This window comes from Sminthopsis crassicaudata, chromosome 2 (assembly GCF_048593235.1).
Source record: "Sminthopsis crassicaudata isolate SCR6 chromosome 2, ASM4859323v1, whole genome shotgun sequence".
Classification (NCBI taxonomy): Eukaryota; Metazoa; Chordata; class Mammalia; order Dasyuromorphia; family Dasyuridae; genus Sminthopsis; species Sminthopsis crassicaudata.
The window spans coordinates 544,987,849-545,011,679 of record NC_133618.1 but is presented as its reverse complement, the minus strand read 5'-3'; the positions used below and the strand labels follow the sequence as shown (position 1 = coordinate 545,011,679).

Below are 23,831 nucleotides of genomic sequence, written 5' to 3'. Positions count from 1 at the left end.
CTAAGGCAGACAGGGTTAAGTGACTTAATCAAAATCACACAGCTAATTAGTGTCTGAGTCCAGATTTGAACTCAGGAAGATGAGGCTTCCAGACTCCAGGCCCAGTGTTCTATCCTAGCTGCCTCAGGTTCAAATCTAATACCTCGATTGGTAGGCAGCTAATTTATCCTTTCTGATCCTCAGTTTCTTCCTCTGTGCAATAAAAGGGATGCCTTAGATAAGCTCTGTGGTTCATTCCAGCTCTATAGCTCTGATTCCATTCCCATCCATCCTTTCCGTAGCCTCTGCAGCTGTCGCTCCAGCTCCTTGGAAATCTTTGGGGGCACATCAATAAACCATAAGTAAACACACTTAGAATGAAGAAAAGGCTGAGGAGACAAGGTCAGAGACTGCTTCATCTGTCAGCCTTACAGACTGACTCTGGACAACAGGAGGCAAAGTGGGAATCACCAGGGGAGCATGAAGGAAGAGAGAAAAGAAGAAGTGAGGTCAACTTGTTCAGTTTCTTAGATTTGCTGGTAATTTCCATTTCAGGAACTAATGGCAACAACAATAACAGTGCTGTTAATAAAAGCCAAAAGTCTGGGCTTGTTCCTTTGGTGTGAACTGCCGAGATGCTCTTGCCACCTGCCAAGGGCCAGCTGCCAACTCATTTGGGTAGGATTACTTGGTTTCAAGACTTGGGTTAGAAGGAAAATGAAGCAACTTTTGTAACTTTTTTCCAAAAGGACATTTCATTTCATCAGCTATCACTGTGCAAAAAGGTAGTATAAAAATGGATCTGTATTTCTCCAGCAGAAAAGCAAAGACTTTCATATTTTTCCTAGAATCTGGCCACTTTGTTTTAAACGCTTTATAGCAAACAAAATGCTGAATTGGATATCCCATCAGCCATTATTGCAAACTTTCAACTGAAATGTACATTCTTCATACCTGGCAAAGTGAGAACTGAGTCAGACAGGGTTCCCATCTCAAGTAATGATCAATTAAATAAGTTTGTTCTTTACCTTGGAGTTGGGCCATTATTAACATATGATATATTTCTCTAGCACTCATAGAGTCATTCTCTGACGTTTCATGACATCATTTCATATTTTGTTTTCATTTTTATTCCTATGGTTTCTTGAAGAAATTCTCTACATGTAGTAGAGGATAGGGTGCTCGACTTGGAGTCAGAAAGATTTCGATTCAAACCATGCTTCTTAAACTTACTAGCAATGACCAGAGCCAAGTCATTAGCTTCTCTCAAAGTCATGCATCTTTTAAGGTTTGTTGTCCTAGGTATTAGAGGAAATGGAGATTTCTGCACCAGCAATGATGAAATCACAGATCCTTGATCTTGGCTTTGTCATTGATGATGCTTTAACACCCACCTTAATCCATAGTAAATTTACTCCCATCTCTGAGTTTCAACAATCAGTAGTCTGGAATACCCATGGAGTGTGGAGGCGTGATATGCCTTAGCAAAAAGAGAGCTAGACTTGGGAGTTGGAAATGGGTTCAGATCTCACCACTGATTACTTCCATGTGACCATAATCAAAGCATGTAATGTGTCTAAATCTCATACCCGAGGTAGGAATAATTGTACCTTCAATCACTTAGAACACAGAGTTATTTTAAGTATAAAATTACATAATTAAAGTTCATTAATTACCTTGAATTTTTGCATAAATGGTCAGTTATTAATAATTAGTCATGCACTTTGAAGGAAAAAAAAATCACATTTTATGTCATCCACAAAATAATTTGATATCTTAGCTCAAGCACTTCAGGGACACAATGGATAGAGCTCAGAAACTGGATTTGGGAAGACCCAACTTCAAATCTTACCTCAGACCATTGGTAAGTATGTAGCAAAAGAAAGTCACTTCATTTTTCTTTCCCTCAATTTCTTCAATAGTAATTTGGGGGTTGTAACATCATCTATCTCTCAGATTTGTTGTGTGGATCAAATAAAGTAAGATTTCTAATGAGTCTAGCTCATTGCCTGGCTCAATAATAATATACTCAATAAATGCTTATTTAATACCTCTCTTCCTCCATAGCTTCCCCTCTTCTCCAAGCATGTCAGTCTTCTTAGAGTTTCTTTGTAGTTCCTATCTCCATGTGTTTCTTTGAACCATTCTTTTCTTTTAAGAAAAAATAATAGCTTTTCTCTCAAAATATCCACAAAGATTATTTTCAATATTCACCCTTGCAAAACCTTGTGTTGCAAATTTTTCTTCCTCCCTTTGCCCATCCCTTCCCCTAGTTAGCAAATAACCTGATATATGTTAAATATGTGCAATTCTTCTATGCATATTTCTACATTTCTCATGCTGCCCAGGAAAAATCAGATCAAAAAGGGGAAAATGAGAAAGAAAAAAAAATCAAGCAAATAACAACAAAAAATTATAATACTATGTTGTAATCTATATTCATTCCCACAGTCTTCTCTCTGGGGTGATGGCTCTTTCCATCATAAGTTTATATAAGTAGCCTAAGTCACCTCATTGTCGAAAAGTGCCAGTTGCATCAGAATTGATCATCACATCATCTTGTGTACAATGTTCTGGTTCTGCTCACTAAATTCAGCATCAGTTCATGTAAGTCTCTCCAGGCCTCTCTGAAATTATCCCGTTAATTATTTCTTATAGAACAATATACCACAACTTATTCAGCCATTCCCCAACCTTCCATCTCACTTTCCAGTTCCTTGACACTACAAAAAGCTCACTACATTTTTGTACATGTGGGTCTTTTTCCCATTTTTATAATCTCTTTCACATACACACCCAGTAGAGACACTGCTGGATCAAAGGGTATGCACAGTTTGGAAGCCCCTTTGGCATAGTTCCAAACTGTTCTTCAGAATGGTTGGATCAGTCCAAAACTACACTAACAATGATTAATGTCCCAATTTTCCCACATTCCCTTCAATACTGATCATTATATTTTATTGTCATTTTAGCCCACCTGAGAGGTGTGTAGTGATACCTCAGAGTTGTCTTGATTTGCATTTATCTCATCAATAGTGATTTAGAGAATTTTTTCACATGACTAGAAATGGTCTTAATTTCTTCATCTGAAAATTGTTTCTTCATATCCTTTAATCCTTTATCAGTTGGAGAATAACTTATATCTTATAAATTTGAGTTAATTGTCTACATATTTTAGAAATAAGGCCTTTATCAGAAACTTTAGGTATAAAATTTTTCCCAGTTTTTTTTTTCTTCTCTTCTAATCTTGTCTGCATTGGTTTTGTTTATACAAAACCTTTTTAATTTAATATAATCAAAATCATTTATTTTACTTTTCATAATATTCTCTAGTTCTTCTTTGGCAAAAAATTCCTTCCTTCTCTACAGATCTGAGAGGATGACTACCCTTTGTTCTCTTAATTTGCTTCTAGTATCATTCTTTATGTCTAAATCATGAACCCATTTCAACCTTATCTAATAATACCTATTATCTTGGTTTAGAATGTTAGGTGTTGGTCAAAACCTAGTTACTATTTTCCAAATTTTCATACAATTTTTGTCAGATACTGAGTTCTTATCTCAGAAGCTAGAGTCTTTAGATTTATCAAATACTAAATTATTATTGTCACTGACTATTGTCTTGTGAACCTAGTCTATTCTACAGATCAACTACTCTATTTCTTAGCTAATACCAAATGGTTATGATGATTGCTACTTTATAACATAGTTTTAGGGTAGTACAGACAGGTCACTGTCATTGTCACTTTTTCCATTAATTCTCTTGAAATTCTTGACTTTTTATTCTTCCACATGAATTTTGTTATTATTTTTTCTAGCTATGAAAAGTAATTTCTTGGCAATTTGATTGGTATGTCTCTGAATAAGTAGATTAATTTAGGTAGAATTATCAGCAGTGTTACTACTGGGTTTATATCCCAAAGAGATAGTAAAGAAGGGAAAGGGACCTGTAATAGGCAAAATTGTTTGTGGCAACCCTTTTCATAGTGGCTAGAAACTGGAAGTCGAATAGATGCCCATCAATTGGAGAATGGCTGAGTAAATTATGGTATAAAAATGTTATGGAATATTATTGTCCTATAAGAAGTGACCAGCAGGATGAATACAGAGAGGCTTGGAGAGACTTACATGAACTGATGATGCTAAGTGAAGTGAGCAGAACCAGGAAATCATTTTATATATATGCTTCAACAATACTATATGAGGATAAATTCTAATGGAAGTGGTTCTCTTCAGCAATGAGAGAATCCAATTCAATTCCAATTGATCAGTGATGAACAGAACCAGCTATACCCAGCAAAAGAACACTGGGAACAGAGTGTGGACCACAATGTAGCTTTTACAATCTTTCTGTTGTTGTTTGTTTGCATTTTTGTTTTTCTTCCCAGATTATTTTTACCTTTCTACATCCGATTTTTTTTTTTGCGCAACAAGAGAATTGTATAAATAAGTACACATATATTGTGTTTAAGATATACTTTAACATGTTTAACATGTATGAAACTGCCTGCCATCTAGGGAAGGTAGTGGAGGGAAGGAAGGGAAAAGTTGGATCAGAAGTGTTTGCAAGGGTTAATGTTGAAAAATTACCCATGCATATGTTCTGTCAATAAAAAATTATAATAAAAAAAAAGAATTTTACTTTGTGTCTGTTGCTGATGGATTTGGTTGGTAATTTATAGAAATGTTGATGATTTATGTGGATTTGTTTTGTATCCTGCAACTTTGCTAAAGTTATTTATTGTTTCTAGTAGATTTTTTAGTTGATTCTCTAAGTATACCATCATATCATCTGCAAATAATGATAATTTTGTTTCCTCATTACCTACTCTAATTCCTTTATAAACCATTCTTTTTTTATATGGAGGAATAAATCTAGTTACACTCCTCTGAATGACCTCTGGTTTACTATGTCCCTCTTAAAATATATCACTCCAAATTTAATTTACCAGTTGGTATAAAACTTACCACTTCGTAATATGAGACTATTATCTCCTTTTCAACTATACACTGTGCAAATTGATGATTGGTGGATTTCTTTTCATATACCAACCAATGAGCATTTAAATGTCTATTATATGTGCACTGTGCTTCGTACCAAGAATACAGTGATTAAAAGTGAAATACTTCTTTTAGGTGCTTACATTCTATTACAGTGTACAGTATATTCAGAGATATATAAATACAGGTTATATGCAAAATAAAAAATAGTAATATTTGACAAGGAATTATACTGTTATCTTATTTATGGGACTGTTTAAATTTTTTCCTAACTTTGTTTCTGTCTTCCAATTTTTTCACTTCTTCAGCTTTGTATTAGTAACAGGTATGATAAATAAGCCTTCCTGTAAGCCATAAAATAATTTTGATGCAAATATTGAATAAAATAGGGATAAGAATAAGGGTAGTAGTATTCTATTAAAAAATTTTTTCCATGCTGATCTACTAATCAGCATTCTTTGTTTTGTTTACTTTATTGATAACAAATTCATTTAACTATTATCATTCAGGCTAGTTTTGTTTTGTTTTTTTTTCCTTTTCCTCTCCATAGGTTAACATGAAATTCTGCCAAAGGCATTAATGAATTTCCTGACTGCAACAATCTACAATGATCTTCTCTACCTTTCAACTCCTACCATATAGATTGTATTTATAATACATTTACTCTTATTCCAAGTTAGGACATTTGTAGAATGACTGTAGACCTTCCATAGCTAATAATCTAACAACTAAATTTATAGATTTTTAGAGAAATGTGTTATCTTTATGATAGGTAATCCAGCCTCCTCATTTTACAGATAACTTGTAGAAATCAAGTGATTTACACATAGTCATACAAATAGACATTGGAATCCAACTAGAATTCAACAAAGATAAAAAAAATTTCTAGTTTTTGTAATTATATCAAAGTCAGACAGGCTGCCTTGGAAGGTAAACTAGAAATTGGATTAGGTTATAGAATAGACACTGTGCAATTTGAGATGTCCTGGGACATGGTATGACCTTCTAGGAGAAGACTCATCCAGTAAGGAGGGCTCCCAGAACTTTGTGCCAGTTTACTATTAACCTTCTGCCTTGTCATGCTCATTTTTCCTTTTCTTGTAATCAGATGATAAGGATGGGGAATAATATAAAGTGATAATAAATGCTATTTTATAGGGTTATCATGAGGCTCAAAATAGCTAATAAATACAAAGCATTTTGAAATATACTATGAGAGGTATATTGTATAGGCTGGAGAATTAGAGTCCAAAGCACTTGGGAACCAATACTGGCTCATTTACTAGTTCTGTGACCTATGCAAGTTTCTTAACCACTCTTACCTAAGTTTTTTGTATTTATAAAAACATGGGGGTCAATTCAATAATCTCTAATATATACTATAGCTCTAAATCTAGGATTGTGTGTGTGTGTGTGTGTGTGTGTGTGTGTGTGTGTGTGTGTGTGTGTGTGAATGTTATCACTTCCCTATTTCACTTCTCTGAAATCCAATTATTGGATCTCAACTTTGAAAACCCTAGTCATAGATCCAATGTAGGTAACTGGGATAGCTAATCTGTGACTACTTCAGGGCAAGGAGTAGTTCCAGGCTTGAGACTATGTACTGGGCAAGGAATGGGAACAGGAATGAGTACCAACTATGGCTTTGTCCTTGGAGTAAGTGCTCCAGGGTTTCTAAGTGTGGTCTGAGACCTGTAGCTGAGAAAATAGAACAGGGGAGCTGAGACAAAAATAAGACCATTTCACTTATTGTGAAATAAGACCAGAAGAATGAATAAACAAACAAGCAAAAAAAAAAAAGACTCCCATCATAAAGAGGTATTATTGTACCAGGGATGACTGAGGCAAACCCAGAAAAGGAAAAGAATTTAGAAAAAAATTAAGCAAAGCCTAATATAATTAAAAAGATTAAAATTTAAATGCTCCAAACAGTCAACAATTCTGAAGGTGGAAGAATATTTAGCCTAATATATCTAGCCCTTAATTTCACTGATAAGAAAAGTGATGTCTAGAAAGATTCAATAATTTTCTCAAGGTTTCACATTCAATTGTTACCAAAATTAAAGCTAGAATTCATAATTTCTAATTCTTAATTTAGAAATTCTAATTTCTAATTTGTAGCTAACCTGTAAAACATTTTAAATACATAAAATTAGATATTTTCTTAGACACAATGAAATTCCACACTGAATTAAAATGGAAATTATAACATCAATTTAATAGAGGATACTAAACATGGGCAAAAGACAACTATATAAATACACTATAAATGTGTCCAGTTTCATTCTTGGAGGAAAAAAAATCCCAGCCAAAAAACTCTTAACTTGAAAATTCTTACATCACACCCTAATTTCAAATTTTTCCATAGAAATAAAATGTAGGTTTGGGTTTGAATTTTGGTTTTGTGATCTGGCTTCAGTTTTGTTTTGTTTTGTTTTGTTTTTGGGGGGGGCTGTCTGTGGTCTTGCTTATTTCATATTCAATTGTATACTAATGTCATGTTTTCCTAATGATAGTTATGAGAATGCCACCATATTCCAATCTGACATAAAACTAACTAATAACATAGCAGTAAATAAAAACTAAAGTTTTCCCAAAGACTTAGAAAAGTCCCATCCAGTGCTTTTGCCCCAAATGGATTCTAGCATCCTAATTCCAACCTCCTGGAGGGGCGTGGGAGAGCCAGCAACTAAATATGCTGACACTGCATTATCCATAGTGGTCACCATAGTAATAATACCTTTTGATAACACTGAAAATGATTGTGTTCTAAGGGTGGTGTTATAATGAGAGTGGAGGGTATTAGAACTGCAGGTGGCATTGTTTCCAATCTAACAACACAACTGGGGGTAGACACAGGTGTGTGCTTGGTTTTCTAAATAATAAATGTTATTATATTTCACTGCAAGTTTTTGAGGAGAGGATAAGGCAGAAAAAGGGACAGCCAGTATCATTAGATTTCTGTTTACTCTGCAGAGGTGAGAGCATGAAAATAGTCTGGCCAGCGTAAATGTCACTATTACTTTTTTGTTATTGGTTTATTTTCCCCCGTGAGTTTATGAACAATCCATTCCTGGAAAGTTTGGAAGAGGAGGAGAGATGGAAGAGGAGAACAAGGACATCAGAAGGAGGTGGGGAAGCAACCCTTCAGAAAGGCAATAACTTAGAGCTTTCCATCCACTCTGGGAAAAAAAGAAAGAAAACATGTTCAACCCAATTTATAGAGCTTGCTCACGCCGTACAGAAGACATGACAACGATGACATGTGGCTGATTTGTCAGAAATCCAGCTACATTTCTTCACCTGATGCTTTTAACAAATGTCAGATTTTAAAATCAACGAAACTGACATTTTTCAAGAAAGTGAAGACTGACAGCCTATCTTAGAAATTCTCCCAACTTATATGTGTATTAGTAAAGAAAGAAGACAAGTATTTCTTGGGTTGGTCTTTTTTCTGCAAGATTCACATTTCAAGAAAGGCATCTAATCTATTCAAAACAAATTATCTGCTTTTAGTGAGTCAGATTGTTGTTGTTGTAGTTGTTTTAATTATTGACTAAGCCACTAGGAATGAGTGAGTTTAAGACTAACTTCTGAGGTGAAATCATATGAAAATGAATGTTACTGCTAACCCAAATCATATTTCAAGGGTTATTGAACACAGTTGTTAAGACAGTTTTAATAGCAACCTTCAAAACAAAGTATGAGAGAGAGAGAGAAGTAAAATTGGGGGATTCAGAAGAAAACTATTGACAATATAGTTTTTAATTCATCCAATAAGATTATTTTTAACTCAGATTTGCCCCCCCGGTTAATATTATTTTACTGATATGTCAATGTTAGGATGAATGCAGAAATATTTTGAGTTGTCTGATTCACTCAGAGACCTTCCTTAAACTAGGAGTCCTTAATATAGCCTTCTTGTCATTTTTTTTATTTTGTAATTTTTTATGAGCCTGAGAAATACCTTATGTGATAATAAGAAACTGGTATAGGTTTTTATGACTTCCTAGTTAAAGACATTAAGCTGGAAAGTCAATGTTGGATGGGCCATGAAACAACAGGCACAATAATTTGCTGTGGTATATCTATAGATGAGTTCATTCTGGCAATCAAATTGGAATTTTATACAAAAAGTCACTACACATTTCATACCTTTTGACTCAGCAATTCTACTATTAGGCATGTACTTCCAAAGTAGGCAATGATAGAAAGTTGCTACATTTAATAGAAATCATAGGTGTACTCTGTAATTAAAAAAAGGAAACATTGAACCCAATTGTAAGCAGAACAATAAAGGAATGTATTTATATAGACTACTGAATATTATTGAACATAGGCCATGAATATGGAAAAGTCAGGAAAATACAGAAAAACTTATATGATGTGACACAGTAACAGAGAAAGTAGAATTGCAAGAATATTATACACAATGGCTACAATAGTGTAAATGATAACAGCATTCTACAAGTTTTACTAAAAAGTAATCTCTCATCAATAATAATAACAGCTGGTGATGAAACTCTTTTCTCCTCCCAGCAGAGAGCAAAGATGTAGAATATAGTGTATACTGCCAAACAAGACTTCTGGGTCAGCTGGTTTTGCTAAACCATTTTTCTTTGTTTTTGAGAAAGGGTTCAATGGTGGGGAAAATGGCTATTGTGGGAAAACAAAAGGCACAGATAAAAAAGAAAGAAAAAAAGAAAGAAAAACGTGACATTGAGGGCAGGAACTATTTTTTTTTGTATTTATATGCCCTATCCCCAGCACATATCACAAAGTCTAGTACACAGTAGGCACTTAAGAGATATTTATTAACTATTGACTATATAAGATTGCTATACTTCCTTGGCATTTAGAAAAGAAAAAAAAAAGGTAACATAGACATCCTTTTGAAAAATTTACCTCAAACCAAAATTAATGTAGAATCATAACCCACCTTTCATTCACTCTGATAAACTGCACATTGCCTTCAAAAAATGAAAATTAAGATGCATCTTTATATCACACATTCCAGGTTTTTACATTCAAGTCAATAATTTCCACTTTTCTTTAATAATTGGTCACCATATAACCTTCTGCATGGCCTTTCTTCTAGGAAAAGGGCAAAAAAGAAAAAGAAAAGGAAATTCTGGAACAAAAGGACATGTGGTAATTATATTATAGATTATAGTACTCCAAAGTGTACTCCAGTCCAACCAACCTGACTTCTTCCCCTAAAAAATAAAAAATAAAAATTTCTTTGAGATACAAAGCCAAGTATGTGTTGGTAAGAATATAGCTTAGAAAAACCCAGGAGCTATTGATTGCAAATGGGGATTAATGCTCCTGGAAACTTTAACCTTCACATCTGCTTATTAGGTTATATACTAAATAATGTGATTTTGAAATATATTATTCAAAAGGTTGCCCCTGTAAAACCTATTGTTATATATTTAATTATAATAGAGCATATTTTTTGTCTCAGATCATGATTTACTTATATATATGGGTTAGTATGCTTTATCTCCTCAATATAGTTGATTATAAACCCCATGTGGATAAGAACTATAATTTCTTTTTTCACAGCCCCTCACAAGGTGCTACAAATATAGTAGATATCTTGTAAATGGTGTTACACATTACTGTTTTAAAATTACTAGATCAATACAGATAATTTTCAACATTATAAATCAGGAAGCTAAATGCCAAGTATAACAATTTCATATAGTCAATAGTTAATAAGTATCTCTTAAGTGCCTACTATGTACCAAACATATGATAAGTGCTAGAGATATAAATATGAAAAAAAAATGAGATCCTGCTATCAAGAAGCTCACTTTAAAAATAATGAAAGGAAATAACAAAAGGAATAAGCAAAAGGAAAATCATAAAAGGGAAAGGGATGGCTGGAATGGTACCCACCACAGGAATATGGTGAAAAAAATTAGAGTAGTCCCAAAGTAGTGCAATCAGATGAGTAATGAGGAGGTTCTATGATCTGGGCATTCTCTTTAAATACTTTATTGATAATGGATAGAACATTGGATTTAGAATCAGGAACTGGTTTTAAATTCTGGTTCTACTACTTATTCTCCACAAGCAAGTTATTGAAAGCTAATTTTTCATCTATAAAATGATGAGATTAGATTAATTCTTAAAATCAATTCTCATTCTAAAATTATGATCTCATAATGTTGTACATACATGAAATATAATGTCATAAAAAGTGAAAAGATCACTGAATCTGGAAGTTAGGGTCCAAAGATTTGAATTCTGACTCTAATTCTCTTTCTCTTTTCAAAATGTATTATTTATTTTTAGCATTTTTTTTCTTTTAAAATGTTGAGTTCCAAACCCTTTCCCTCTTTCCCATTCCTCGATCAAACAATATGATATCAATTGTACATGAGAAGTTATGCAAAACACCTTCTCATGACAGATATTTTTTAAAGTAAGAAAAACAGAGAAAGTGAAAAAATTATACTTCAGTTTGCACTCAGAGCTGATCTATTCTCTCCATGGAGGTAGATAGCATTTCTTCATGATGAGTACTTTGAAATTATCTTGAATCATTGTATTGATTAGAGTAGACACATCTACCACAGTTGACCACTGTTACAACATTGCTATTACATCATTTGCCATTTCTAAGAGGTGTGAGATGTTTTCTTGGAGCTATTTTATTTGCATTACTCAATTAATAGTGATTTAGAGCATTTTTTTCATATGACTAAAGATAGACTTGATTTCTTCTTCTGAAGACTATTTATAACCTCTGATAATTTATCAATTGGGGAATGGCTCTTATTTTTATAAATTTGACTTAATTATATATTCCGCAGACATTTAAGAAATAAGGTCTTTGTCAGAGAAACTAGAAGTAAAAATTGTTTATATTGCTTCATTGTTTATGGTAATTTTTAGCATAATATAGTTTCTGCAATTTTTTTTAATTAAATCTATTTTTGCTTTTGCTTTGTTTGAGATCATGATTGATATCCCTGCCTTTTTTGCTTAAGCTGAAGTATAATAGCTTCTGTTCTAGCCCTTTATTTTAACTCTGTCTTTCTGCTTCAAGTGAGTCTCTTGCAAACATATTGTTGAATTCTAGTTTCTAATTTAGTCTGTTATCTGCTTCCTTTTTGTGTATGAGCTCATCCCAGTCACATGAACAGTTATAATTACTCACTATGTATTGTCCTTCTCATTTTTTCTGTATTTTCCTCTCTTTTTCTATCATATCCCTCTTCAAATGTTTGTTTTATTTCTAACAACTGCCCCCTTTAATCTAGTATCTCTTTGATCATCTCCTTCTTTTTCATCCTTTTCCCCTCTTATTTCCTTTTTTTTTTTTTCTTTTTCTTTTTTCCTGAGGCTGGGGTTAAGTGACTTGCCCAGGGTCACACAGCTAGGAAGTGTTAAGTGTCTGAGACCAGATTTGAACTCGGGTCCTCCTGAATTCAGAGCTGGTGCTCTATTCACTGCGCCATCTAGCTGCCCCCCCTCTTATTTCCTTATGAAGTTATATTTCTATAAACAATTGAGTACACACAAATTTGTACATACACACACACACACTTCCCTTTTCGAACCAATTGTGGTAAGACTGAGATTCAAATATTGCTCCCCACTCTACCAACATTCCATGCAATTATATAAAAACTTTTTCTTGTATACTTCATTTATGTGAGAAAATTTCCTCCACAACACCTTTCCCTTTTCTCTTCTCCCAGTGAATTCCTCTAACTTACTCCTACACACACACACACACACACATACATACTTTTCCTATCCCTGTTGATTCTTTGTTTTATTCCTGCTCTTTAATTTCTCCTGCTATTTATTTAGCCTCCTCCTACTTATGGATCCCTTCCTTATTTGCTTTTCTCTCCTTTGTTTTCCTATATGCCCATCCCCCCCTTATTTCTTTATATATTTTGGAGGAGGCTATACTCTTCACAATATATATATATATATATATATGTAGTGTTGTCTATTTAATCCATTCCTGATGTGAGTAGATTTTCAGAACTATGAGTCCTCCTCCCTCCTCTAACGGCTCTGTGACTGTTTTTCCTCTGTACCTCATTTGTGTAACATAATTACCATTTTTACCTTACCTATACCCCAATTTTTAATTTGAGCTATCCTACTGTTGAAGTCATTTTTCACAATTTAATATGCATTTCCCATGCTAAAAAACAAAAACAATATGTCCAGGAAATTGATCTTTGATATTGGCTCTTATATGTTAAATTTTCTATTAAGTTCAAATTTGGTTGATAGAAAGTCCTCAAAAATCTGCAAGTTCGTTAAATGTAATTTTTCTTATTAAATATTATATATAATTTTGATGAATATGATATTTTTGACTGCAGGTATAGTTCTTTTGATTGATGGTAGACATGATTCTAGGAAATGTAATCTTTTATTGTGGCTGCTGCTAAGTCCCATGCAATATTAATTATAGCTCCAGAATATTTGAATTTTTTCTTGTTTCTTGCAAAATTTTGTTTTGTTCTGGGGATTTTGAAACTTGTGTTTTCTACAAAGGATCTCATTTAGATGGTGATTAGTGGATTTTTTCTATTTCCACTTTCCCCTCATGTTCTGTCACTTCAGGACAATTTTCTTAGATTATGTCTTACATTATTGTGTCAAGGTTCTTTGTTTTTTAGTCACAACTTTCAGGCAGTCCAATTATTCTTGTATTTTCTCTTCTTGATCTGTTCTTCAGATCTATTGTTTTTCTTACAAGATATTTTACATTGTGTTTTTTTTTTTATTCTTTAGAATCTATTTTGTTATGTCTTAGTCTCCCATAACTTCACTGGTTTCCCCTTGCCCGATTCTAATTTTCAAAGAATTATTTTCATCTTTGAGACTCTATCTCTTTTTTCTAGTTGGTTAACATTATTTTCATAATTTTCTTGTTTTTCTTGGATGGTTTTTATTTATTTAGTTACTTAGCTTTTCCTCAATGGTTCTCATTTGATTTTTAAATTCTTTTTTTTTTATTTCTTCTATTAATTTCTCTAAGCAGGCAGGGAGCCATTTCACATTGCTCTTTGGGATAGAAGCTTTTTTTTTTTTCTTTTTTTTTTTTTTTAAACTTAAAGTGCCCTTCTTTGAAGATGAACCCTGGTCTTTCCTGTTCCCATAGTAAGTTTTTATGGTGGGGTTCTTTCTTCTTTACCAATTCATGTTTTTTAAAATAGGAGATATAACTATAAGTACCTCAAAATGTGGGTTGGGGGATGATGGTGACTCTGGCTTCACTTCAACTCTCCCCTCTGACCAGAAACCCCAAACCAAGAGCTTCACTCTCTAGCAAGTGCTCACAGCCAGCAGTGAGCCTGTCTCATTGGCTCTGCACTCACAGGGTGCTCTGATTCCTTCTTCCAGATTCTCAATCAGATAAATAAATACATTTTAAGCTCTCCATATTTCCTCCACTAACAGAACAAATTTGCACGTTAAAATGAACATAGGCTGCTGAAAAATCAAACAGACTTGGAGTAGAATAGGAATTGTCCTAATACAATTTGAGAAGATTGGAAGAAACTAGGTTGGGGATTAACCTGTCTGAAGTGCAAATGCCTCCAGGGCTGGCTTGTTAGAGGCATCAGATGGGGAGTCCTAGGGCAAGTTGGGTTTGGCTGGAGTCTCAGGAGGAATTATAGAGACATTTACCTCCTGAACAATAGGTGGAGTTGGGATCTGAGTTGGATATGCTGGATAAAGCTTGACTGATTGCTCTTTTTATATTTTTTGTATCATTCTCATTTCTTTTCCCAATTTTTCCTTTACCACTCTTATTTCTTTCTTTACCACATTCAGGAATTTTTGTTGGAATTAGGTCCAATTAGAATTTTTTGTGGAGGCTTTGCTTGTAGCTGCTTTTACATTGTTGTATTTTGAATTTAATCTTGGTCTTCTCTTGCCACCTTAGTAAATTTTTTTTAAAGCTCAAATTCTTTTTTTTTTTTTTTTTGGTAGTTGTTTGCTCCTTATTCCAGCCTAATTGATTTTTTTATTTGAACTTTATATTAAAGTTAGGCTCTGCCCACTTTGTGGGTAGGGAAGCACTGTCTGAAGCACTATCCCAAGCATGAGGCTTTGTCATGCTGCTGTTTTCATAGAGGATTCTGAGGATCCACAAATTTTCAGCACTTCTGAGGTGATATGATCCTAGTATGGATATGGTCATTGCTCTTTTGTTTTACACTCTGATATTTATCAAGAAGGTATTCTGGTTCCCTACAGTTGTAAATTGCAGCACTCCTCATTTTTTTTAGAAACTGTGAATAGAGTTCTTGTCTCTTATTATTGACCACAAGCTCCTCTTTACAGTGGAACTGTGGCCAAGTTCTGCAATCAGAACTTGTATGGGCAACAGAGTGACTAATCAGCTCCAGATGTACCCAAAGCTAAAAAAGGGTTCCCTGTATTTCTTTTTGATCAGTTATTTGATTTCTTTATTATCTCTTATCTGAAAGTTCCCAAAGCTGTTACTGAGGCTATTGCTACTGCTATTGCTGCTGTCATATGTGTGGGTTTTAGATAAGCCTTCATATCTACATCACAAGTTTCTCTTGCTGACTTCTTTAGCTTACTCAGGCTAAAAGAAAAAGTCTGACCTTGACCTTCTGTTGGTTCTGCCACTCAAAAATTTTATTTGCAGTATTATTTTAAATTCTAAGTGACTACTTTTTCCTCCTTTTTTATTAAAGCTTTTTATTTTCAAAACATATAGATAGATAGATAGATAGATAGATAATTTTCAACATTCATCCTTGCAAAACCTTGTGTTCTAAATTTTTTCCTCCCATCCCCTTATCCCCTCCTCTAGATAGCAAGTAATTCAATATAGGTTATATATTTCCACAATTATCATGCTGCACAAGAAAAACCAGAACAAAAATGGAAAAAAAAATGAGAAAGAAAACAAAAAGCAAGCAAACAACAACAACAAAATGAAAATATTATGTTGTGATCCACACTCACTCCTCACAATCCTCTCTGGGTGCAGATGGCTCTCCTCATCACAAAACCCTTGGAACTGGCCTGAATCAACTCACTGTCAAAAAGAGCCATTTCTATTGGAATTGATCATCATATAATCTTGTTGTTGTTGTGTACAATATTCTCTTAGTTCTACTCACTTCATTTAGCATTAGTTCATGTAAGTCTCTCCAGGACTTTCACAAATCATCTTGCTAATCATTTCTTATAGAATAGTAATATCCTATAACATTCATATATCATAACTTATTCAGCCATTCTCCAAGTGTTGGGCATCCATTCAGTTTCCAGTTCCTTGCATTATCAGCATTTCTTTATATTACTGATAAAGCCATCAGAAAGAAATAAAAAGAGAAATTCCATTTAAAATGACTATAGACAAAATAAAATACTTGGGAGTCTACCTGCAAGAAAAACCCAAGAACTATATGAATACAACTATGTAACAAAAAGGGCTGCCACAAACGATTTTTCACATATAGGGTACTTTTTCCTTTTTATGATATCTTTGGGATATAAACCCAGTAGAAATATAGCTAGATCAAAAGGTATGCACAGTTTGATAGCCCTTTGGGCATATTTCTAAATTGCTCTATGAGAGGTTTCTTAAAAAGACTTCTCTGAACATTTAAAAACACTTAAATCTGATCGTAACCAACTTTTAAAGTAAAATTTTAAATAAGAAAAAGAATACCTTGAATTTTTTTATAAAGTCATTTATTAGGTACCAGGGTAGTTAGAAAAAGTATAGGAGGGGCTACCTCCTACAACCATCTTATGCTGCAGGAGAGAGAGAGAGAAAAGGAGGGGAGGAAAAGAGGGAGAGAAGAGCAGTGATTTGTAAGACTTCTTTCTAGAGACTCATGTGATCTATCTCTGGCACATAGGTAAGACAGAGTATAATACCAATTAAATAAGAACTAAGGATATTTTTTGTTTTCTGTTTATATCAGTTTCCTCAACTGTAAAATGGGGGTAATAATACCAAATAAGACCTTTGTAAAGCATTTAGGACAGAGTCTGGCACATGATAAATGCTTCTTCCTTTCCCTTCTCCCAATAACCCCCAAGGACATTTGAACCCTGAATACCTGGAAGAATTAATAGAAAATTAGTATCATTTGACTAAACTGGTGAAGCTGTCACTAGGAGAGTTCCCCTGGTCTATAAAACTTGGTAAGCTGATGAGAGAATATCTTTTTTTTTTTTCTTCTTGGTTTTTGCTCATCTGGGAGCTTACCAGTTCCATTTGGCTTAGAGAACTGAGTTTGTCAATGTGGTATTCTGTAAGATCCAAATCCTGGTTTTCAGGTATATTACCATTTTCTAAAATTATTTATAGATTTCATTTAATATAACTATAATGCAAGTGAATGACTATATGTTACTCTGGAAAAGGTAAAAAATTCCTTTTTGTTCTGAGGGAAAATGGCAACACTGACTTTATCTGAATATAATCCTCAAAGTAGAAAGTCAGGACAAAGGTGCCAAGTTCTCAACCTTTCAGGTCATCTGTGACAACTTGGTGACTAGATGGTTTGAGTTCCACTGATTTTATCATCTAAGTAGTTAATTTTAAATTAGTACCTGGAAAGATCTCAATTATTTAACATTTATTTTCTTCATTTTTCTTTCAATGTTCTCATGAAAATATGAGACACCAGATTTTAGGAGCACAAATTCAAAGATGAGAGAGAGATATGAAACCAAAAAGTCCAATCCTCTAATTTTATAGTTTAGGAAACCTAAACACAAAGAGAATAGGTGACTAGTGCCCAGGGTGACATAGCTGATAAATGGCTGAGGCAGAATTTGAACTCACATCTTCCTGACTCCAGCAGCAAACCATTTATCTGCCATGTATTCAGATAATTTGGACACTGCTATTAATAAATATTGATACAACAATGTAAATAAAATATTATCAAAGAGATTACAGAAACTTACCATCAAGATAACACACTATGACCAAGTGGGATTTATACCAAGAATGCAGGGATAATTCAATACCTGGAAAACTATTAACATAATTGACCATATCAATAACAACACCAATAGAAATCATATAATAATCTCAATAAATGCAGAAAAGGCTTTTGACAAAATACAGCACCTATTCCTATTTAAAACACACTAGAGAGCATAGGGATAAGAGGAGCTTTCCAAAAATAATAAGCAGTGTCTATCCAAAACCTACAGCAAGCATTATTTGTAATGGAGAGAAGCTGGACGCATTCCCATAAGATCAGGGGTGAAACAAGGATGCCCATTATCACCACTATTATTCAACATTGTACTAGAAATATTGGCTTTAGCAATAAGAAAAGAAAAGGAAATTAAAGGAATTAGAATAGGCAATGAGGAAATAAAACTATTACCCTTTGCAGATGATATGATGATATACTTAGAGAATCCTAAAAAATCATCCAAAAAAATACTGGAAACAATTCACAGCTTTAGAAAAGTTGCAGGATATAAAATAAACCCACAAAAATCATCAGCATTTCTTTATATTACTGATAAAGTCCATCAGAAAGAGATAGAAAGAGAAATTCCATTTAAAATGACTGTAAATAAAATAAAATTCTTGGAGGAATACTTGCAAGAAAAACCCAAGAACTATATGAGCACAAGTACAAAACACTTCTCACACAAATAAAGTCAGATCTAAACAAGTGGGAAAATATAAATTTATAATAACATATTATATATGTATATATATATTTATATATGTATATATATACATATTTATATACACATATATAAATATATATATACATATATATACAGAAACAAGATTAAAAGAAAAGTGCAAAATTGGGGGAAATAGGTTCATTTCTAAAATGTATAAAGAACTATGCTATTTTAAAGTCCGATTCTTTTTGCAAAGCAAAATAACTCCTTGAACATGTATACATATATTGTATTTAACTTATAATTTAACATATTTAACATTTATTGGTTAACCTGCTATCTGGGGGAAGGGGTGGGGGGAAGGAGGGGAAAAGTTGGAACAAAAGGTTTTGCAATTACCAATGCTAAAAAATTACCCATGCATATATCTTGTAAATAAGAAGCTATAATTAAAAAGAAAAAGAAAAAATACAAATTAAAACAACTCTGAAATACCATATCATACCTCTCAGATTGACTAAGATGACAGGAAAGGATAATGATAAATGCTGGAGGTGATATGCAAAAGCTGGGATACTAATGCATTGTTGGTGGAGCTGTGAAATGATCCAAATATTCTGGACAGCAATCCAGTACTATGCCAAAAGGACTATCAAGCTGTGTATAGTCTTTGACCCAGTAGTGCCATTATTGGGTTTGGATCCCAAGGAAATCATAAGAAAGCAAAAAGGACCCACATGTTCAAAAATGTTTGTAGCAGCTCTTTTCCTGGTAGCAAAGAATTGTAAGATGAGTAGATTCCCATAAATTGGAGAATGGATGAATAAGTTGTGGTATATGAAGGTTATAGAATATTATTATTCTATAAAAAATGATAAACAAGCTGATTTTATAAAGGCCTGGAAAGATTTACATGAACTGATGCTAAGTGAAACAAGCAGAACCAGGAATACATTGTACAGAATAACAGCAAGAGTATTTGATGATCTACTATGAAAGACTTGGTTCTTCTCAATGGTTCAGTGCTTCCAGCAGTCCTAACAGACTCTGGACAGAAAATGCCATCTGCATCCAGAAAAAGAACTAAGGAGACTGACTGAATGTAAATCAACATTTACCATGTTCACTTCTTTTTTCTGTTTTTTTTTTTTTTTGTTTTGTTTTGTTTTGTTTGTTTTAAACTCTTCCATGGTTTTCCCTTTTGCTGTTAGGTTCTTACTAAGTGCTAATAAAATAATGAGATATTAGGTTCTTACTAAGTGCTAATAAGTGCTAAGTCAGTACTTAGCAATTCTCTAGTTCCAGTCCTTTACTGGGAGTTTTACTCCTGGGGAGGAGCTTGCATGCTTAGGAGGAGCAAGTTCATTGGTTGAAGTAATTTTTCCCAGAAGCCCTTGTGTTATCCCACACCCATTCTCTGGGAGGATAAAAGAGGGCGGCACTCGAAAGATAGAGAGTCTTGTTTGGACCAGACTTGAGGCGGCTCTCTGGAGGAAGAAGTCTCTCCTCTAGACCAGAGAGCAATCGGCAGTTTCTGGAGACAACAGCCCGTTACAGATTGGCGCCCAACGTGGGGCTCGAACCCACAACCCTGAGATTAAGAGTCTCATGCTCTACCGACTGAGCTAGCCGGGCCTCTATGGGTTATAGACATTAAGGATTTTTTCTATTCTATCCCTCTAGATAAGGAGGATATGAAAAGATTTGCTATTTCAGTGCCTAGTATTAATTTGGCTGAGCCTTATAAAAGATATGAATGGACAGTTTTGCCACAGGGAATGAAAAACAGCCCTACTATGTGCCAAATGTATGTTGCTGCTGCTCTTGTTCCAGTAAGAAAAGCATTTCCAAAAGTAATATTGTTACATTATATAGATGATATTTTGGGATGTGCACCTGAGGAACAAATGTTAGAAGCATGTCTATAAAAGGCCATGGAAACACTAAAGTACTACAAACGGCATATAACTACAGAAAAAATTCAAAGACATGCTCCTTTTCAATATTTAGAATATGAAGTATATCCTAAGACACTCACAGTACAAAAGCTTTCTTTAAGAACAGAGAAGTTGAACACCTTAAATGATTTCCAAAAATTAATAGGAGATATCCAATAGATGCATCCAGTGTTAGGCCTAACTACCAATCAACTGCAACCTCTATATGACATTTTAAGGGGAGACAGTGCTTTAAATTCACCACACCAGCTTACAAAAGAAGCACAAGAGGCTTTGAGAGAAATTGAACTGGCTTTATCCAATGTGGTTGAGAGAGTCACTCAAAAACCCTTGGAAATATCAGTTTTTGCTACAAAAGAGGCACCCACAGCAGTCCTTCATCAAGGAGACAGTGTGATTGAGTGGGTGAACCTCCCAGCACAACCAGAACAAAGCCTTACTCCTTACCCAGTGCTTGTGGCTAGAATTTTATTAAAGGCCATTAAGCAAGCAATACAATTATCTGGGATAAGATCTGACGAGATATACACCTTTTATACTAATGCATAACTTAATGTGTGCTGTGAAACCATCTGAGAGTGGCAAATTTTATTAGCCATGTCTCCAAATTTTACACACGGGTCTCCATTAAAGATAACCAGACTATTACATAATTGGTGATGGATTCTTGAAGAAAAGGTTTCTAAAGTTCCTCTTAAAGGATTGACCATCTTTACAGATGCATCCAAACATAATATTTGTGCTGTATACTCTCAGGACTTAACTATAAAGAGAGTAATCAGGACTCCTTTTCAGTCCACTCAACAGAATGAATTATTTGCTATCATGCTAGCTCTTACTTATTACCCAGGAGACATTAATATAATTACTGATTCAGCCTATTCAGTAGGTGTAGTACAAAGAATTGCCACAGCCCAAATAAAATTTGTAGCCTCCAATATATATCAGCTCTTGAAGGAACTTCAAGAGCAAGTGAGAAAGCATCCAGGCAAGATTTATGTCTTGCATGTCCACTCACATAGTGGACTTCCAGGTCCTATTTTTGATGGAAATTCAAAGGCAGATAGCCTTCTAACCATGTTAGCCAGTACTCCTTTATTTCAGGAAGCACAAGAATCTCATTCTAAATATCATCAGGCTGCTCAAGCTTTACATTTACAATTTGGAATAACAAGAAAGGAAGCTAGGAGAATAGTAAAAAGCTGTACAGCTTGTCTTCCTTTCCACCCTCCTACACTCCCTTCAGGGAAGAATCCTGGCAAATGGATGTGATCTATTATAAATCTTTTGGTCGTCTGTCTTTCATCCACGTGGTAGTAGATACCTTTTCAGGATTCACTTTTGCAGTGCTAACAGTAAAAGAGACAAGCCTGAGTGGTCACTGAATTCCTTATCCAAGCATTTGTAATTATGGGTGTGCCACAAGAAATAAAAACAGATAATGGACCTGCATATAGTTCTAAACATTTTGTGCACTTTTGTGCACATTATAAGATTTTACACACTACTGGAATACCTTTTAATCCACAAGGTCAGGTAATAGTAGAGAGAAGAAACAGAGACATTAAGACACTCCTCCAAAAACAAAAGAAAGGGGAAGCCACAGGTAGCTCTAGAGAACTTCTAAATTTAGTTCTCTATACCATTAATTTTCTAATTTTTGACAAAGATGCACTGGCTCCAGCAGAAAGGTTTTATAACCCACCAGAAGGGCAGTGTCCAATGAGAGTGGCTCCACTGTCCTTAGATAATTGCCAGGTGATGTGGAGAGACCCAGAAAGTGGTGAATGGAAGGGACCAGATAGGTTAACTGCTTGGGGGAGAGGGTTTGCTTGTATTTCTTCAGATGGAGAAGGAATCAGATGGGTGCCAACGAGTCATATTCCCCTTGTCCATCAGAGAGAGACAGAAAAAGAGAAAGACCTCAAAACAAAGGAGAAAATCTAAGAAACATCTGACACTGAAAGAGCATGGCTAATAAGAAGACTGTTAAAGACCTTTAAAACCAGCAAGAATCATTGGATTTCCTAACACAAGATGAGACTAATGGACAATGGACTTATGGACATTTATAAATTCTCCATTTATAATTACTTGATCATGTTATTTGTTACATACTTCTAGCATGTATTATGTTACTATGTTACTATGTGTTTATGTAATCTATGTAATTATGTGTAATGCCTCCCATATTGATGGATTTATGTTTCAAGGTCATGACCACCCTATGTTCTAAATCAAAAGAAAGGGGGAGATATTAGGTTCTTACTAAGTGCTAAGTCGATACTTAACAATTCTCTAGTTCCAGCCTTTACTAGGAGTTATACTCCTGGGGAGGAGCTTGTATGCTTAGGAGGAGCAAGCTCTTTGGTTGAAGTAATTTTTCCCAGAAGCCCTTGTTTTATCCCCCACCTATTCTCTGGGAGGATAAAAGAGGGTGGCACTCAAAAGATACAGTCTTGTTTGGACCAGACTTGAGGTGGCTCTCTGGAGGACGAAGTCTGTCCTCTAGACCAAAGAGAGATCGGCAGTTTCTGGATACAACGGCACATTACATTTTGCTCTGATTGTTTTTGTCTCAACATGATTCATAAAGCAATATATGCCTAAAATGTAATTAATTAATTAAAAAACAACTATGTGTATATACAACTATGTATATATACTGGAGAAGTGGCAAACCACTCCACTACCTTAGTCAAAAAAAGCCCAAATAAAGTGACAGTTGGACGCAATTGAAATAACTAAACAATGAAATTAATGATAAAATGATATTAGTGGGTTTAGAGAAAAATATTGGGTAAAAAAAAGATTGTGATTGCCCATAACAGAAATAAGTTTTTCAATATAATTGACTTGTAACACATATTGATCTCCTGATGGTGGGAAACTTGATGTGAGGGTGCTCTGGTTGTAGGATGTCACCCCATTTTGCTGAGGTTTATTCTGATCTAGCTGCCTAGGCAGGTGACCCTTTCCTCCCTCACCACACCATGTGTATCCTTCCCAAAGCTATGCATTCAGTCACAATGGATGACCTTTCCTGATAGAGGTATAATATTCTTCCATCAAGGTATACAACTGGCTGCATTCTTCTGCTAGAACAAACTCTCAATTGATAGTGGAAAGCTGTCTGGATACATAATTGCATCAATGTGGGGAACTCTCAATATGGAAACTTCTACCTATTCAAATTTGTAACTCAATTATGACAGATTCCTTTGGTTTTCCTTGTGGCACTTTCTGTTGATC

At 34.4% G+C, this 23,831-nt stretch overlaps 1 non-coding gene across 1 annotated transcript; it reads right to left on the bottom strand.

Moving 5' to 3' along the window:
* Positions 1–20,183: 20,183 nt before the first annotated feature.
* TRNAK-CUU (transfer RNA lysine (anticodon CUU)) lies at positions 20,184–20,256 on the bottom strand. The gene has a single exon. It is a non-coding gene; the product is annotated as a tRNA-Lys (tRNA).
* Between the last annotated feature and the right edge of the window lie 3,575 nt (positions 20,257–23,831).